Consider the following 3,371-nt stretch of genomic DNA (forward strand, 5'->3'; position numbering starts at 1 on the left):
CACAGTACTCAAGTGCGTTCCAACTGGAGTCTGACAGAGTTACGTTACCTCGCGGTACTTGACCTCAATCTCTGACCAATGAAGGTTAGCGCACCACGTGACTTCAGAACCATCCTCTCAACCTGCTCCGAATGTCTAACATGGGTCTAGTGCTGTTTGGGTGTCAATTATAGTTCTCCCAGTTACTGGTGAGAATCAACGGTTAATTCTTCCCTTTTTCTCTATCCAGCGAGTGTTTAGAAGAGTGCACAGTTCCTTTAGAGCAAACGGAAAAAACAAACAGCTGGGGAACTGGAGAGAAGAGAATGGTTACTGGAGAATGGTCAGCGTTGGGGGGAGGGGGGTCGAGATATACAGTATGCATTTACTCTGCAGTGTAAGGCGGCTAGCACCTCATCTTTTGCAACGGGCGTATGGTTCAAGGCAGCACCATCTTCTTCCCTGAATTTCCTTGCTTCCATATATCCTCCACGCTAAATTCAGCTGGGATGTATTCATCTGAAACCTCGCCCATTCCCTCGGGCTCCACACAGACGGCCGGACAGATCCACTCACTCTTTGATCATCCATTTCCCGCAATACGTTTATACAATCCCAGAGGATTCTCCTCTGCCTTTCCTGATAGATCGATGCCGTGCCCTCTTTTTACAATATATTTATATAATCCCGGATGATTCTCTCTGCCTTTCCTGATAGATCGGTGCCGTGCCCTCTTTTTCCAATATATTTATATAATTCCGGAGGATTTTCCTCTGCCTTTCCTGATAGATCGGTGACGTGTCCTCTTTTTCCAATATATTTATATAATTCCGGAGGATTTTCCTCTGCCTTTCCTGATAGATCGTTGCCAGGCCCTCTTTTTACAATATATTTATATAATCCCGGAGGATTCTCCTCTGCCTTTCCTGATTGGAAACAAGATGTCTGTTTACCAGAAAATAAAATCAGCCTGTTCTCAACCATAAACCCCGGCAAACCCCCGGCTAACCGCTCTCAAATTGGCCCCGCACGAAATTAACACCTGATACTGTGGAAAAGCCCTAACGTTTTGCGGAACTATTTTCAGCCTGGTGGAATTATGGTCACTGGTCGCAAAATGGACTCTTATTGACTCTTCAAGGCATTTGCCTTTATAGATAAAAAATAAAGATTAGAGTTATTTGTCACATATCATAGAGCAACTATTAGTGGGAAGATAGAGGATCGGGAAGCTGTTAAAAACCAACAGAAAGCAGCTAAAGAGATAAAAGATAAAATATGAAGGTCAGCCGGCTAATATCAAAGATGATACCGAATGTGTTTTACTTTCAGATATAAACAAAGTTACAAAGAGGTGAGAGTGTATATCGGACCATCTAGTCCATACCAGCCGTCTGACTAGTTCCATCCACCCGCTCCAAGAACATAGCCTTACAAATCCCTCGCATTCAAACTTCTCTTAATTGTTACAATTCAACCTGCATCTCGTTCCACTCTCGCGATATCCTCTGAATATCCTTTTCATATTCAACCTGTGACTTCGAGTTGCCAATCTGAGGGGAAACCCTGCTGACGCTGACGTTATCTATATCCCTCATAATTTTGTTTACCACTAAACATCTCGCCTCATTCTCCTGCGCTTCACTAATGAAGTCCTAAAACGTATTATTCAGAGGGGCTCGTCCGGGATTTGAACCCGGGACCTCTCACATGCTCTCAAACTCAGGCCCTAAGCGAGAATCATACTACTAGACCAACGAGCCCATTCAATGCTTCTGAACATAAAACTGAAACCTTTCACGTTCTCAGTCTCCTTCCTCAACACATCTGGGAGGTGTTTTATATCTGACCTTGGAAGACAGGACCAAAGTAGAACAAAGAACAAAGACCTTGTCCAGCACACTCGGGGCCCTTCAGACCTCCAAGTTTTCTCCACCTCTGTAAACCTACTTTCCCGTAACTATAACTCTACCCTCCTACACAGGCCATAATCCGACAATTTAACGCTCACCTGTCTACGTAGGTGTCTTTTAAAATTAGCAGTTACACACGCGTCTACCACACTGTTCCAAAACCCACCACACTCTGTACAAACAACTCATCTCTGACATCTTCTCTAAACTCTCCTCCACTCAGCTTGCCGCTATCTGCAATGAGTTTGTACGTTCTCCCATTTCCGCGGGGATAATCTGATCAACTATTTTAGTTAGACCTCCCCCACCTCCTCTATCTATTACCTCGCCCCCGTCACTGCACCGTCAGCATTTTAAACCGCTTTTTATATTAGAAATGTATTTTATTCCATATCCGTACTTTAACCACTAACTGCATTTTATTAAATTCTTTATTCTTCATCATTGCTGAATGTTTGGTTATTTTATCGCGTGTTTTTCGTGTTGACGAGCACACCACAGCGAATTCCTTATAGAGTAATGTGAACGAGTCTTGGGCACATGTAAATTACTCTGAAGCCTAAGATTTTTGCACAGTACTGCAGTAATTTTATGTATTGCACTTTACTGCTGCGTCCGAAAAAACAACAAATTTCATGAGATATGTGAGTGATGACAAACCTGATTCTGATATGGGTCTCTGTTGTGGACTGAGAGTGGGAAGGGGGCAGGGAGAGGGGAATCATGTTTGGGACAATGGGAAGGGAGATGGGAGAGAGCGGAAGGCACCAGTGAGACATTCGGTGATGATCAATAAACCGACTGCTTGGAATCAGACGACCTTGCCTGCTGCCTCGGTGCTGAGTGCCTGCACCTACGTCACTTCCTGACCCCGGAGCTCCTTCTCTACCACCCGTCCAACACTCCCTCCCGCGGCGCTCCAGCTTCACCATTCCCAAGACCCTTTGCTCCCGCCATATCTACCAATTCGTTCTACACTGCATGTTGACAAATACAGTACTGGGCAGAACTCTTAGGCTCTTGAGCTGTATATCTGTCTGTGTCTCAGACATTTGCACAGTACTGTATATGCTCGCGCGCACTTGTATGTATAACTTTTTCCTGTTCGGCCACGTATTTTCAATCCTTCTATTCCCTTCTCCATGCTCTGTCTGACCCCTCCATTATATGCCACGAATACAGCTACGTCCCAGCTCTCGGTGATAACGTAAAATGATTCTGCAGCTTTGAGAAATGTATGTGTTTAAGATCACGTTTGCTTCATCTGATATTGCGGGAGATGTCCTTGGCTGGAAACGGTTAAATGAGTGTGTTTGTTCAGTGACTGTAATTAATGGCGGTCTCACTGGAAACCGCTGACGTTTGGGGACTTTTCCTTCTCTCCAGTTCGTCAGTAAATATGGCTCTTCCCACAATTCCGTGAGATCATTTCCATCGGCACTGCCGGGGCAACGGCGCCGCCCCGAGGCGGAGTGTGGT

At 45.1% G+C, this 3,371-nt stretch overlaps 1 non-coding gene across 1 annotated transcript; it reads right to left on the minus strand.

Moving 5' to 3' along the window:
- Window positions 1-1,654: 1,654 nt before the first annotated feature.
- trnap-agg (transfer RNA proline (anticodon AGG)) lies at window positions 1,655-1,742 on the minus strand. The gene is given in 2 exon segments: window positions 1,655-1,690; window positions 1,707-1,742. It is a non-coding gene; the product is annotated as a tRNA-Pro (tRNA).
- Window positions 1,743-3,371: the final 1,629 nt, after the last annotated feature.

This window comes from Hypanus sabinus, unplaced genomic scaffold (assembly GCF_030144855.1).
Source record: "Hypanus sabinus isolate sHypSab1 unplaced genomic scaffold, sHypSab1.hap1 scaffold_202, whole genome shotgun sequence".
In the NCBI taxonomy this organism is placed as follows: domain Eukaryota; kingdom Metazoa; phylum Chordata; class Chondrichthyes; order Myliobatiformes; family Dasyatidae; genus Hypanus; species Hypanus sabinus.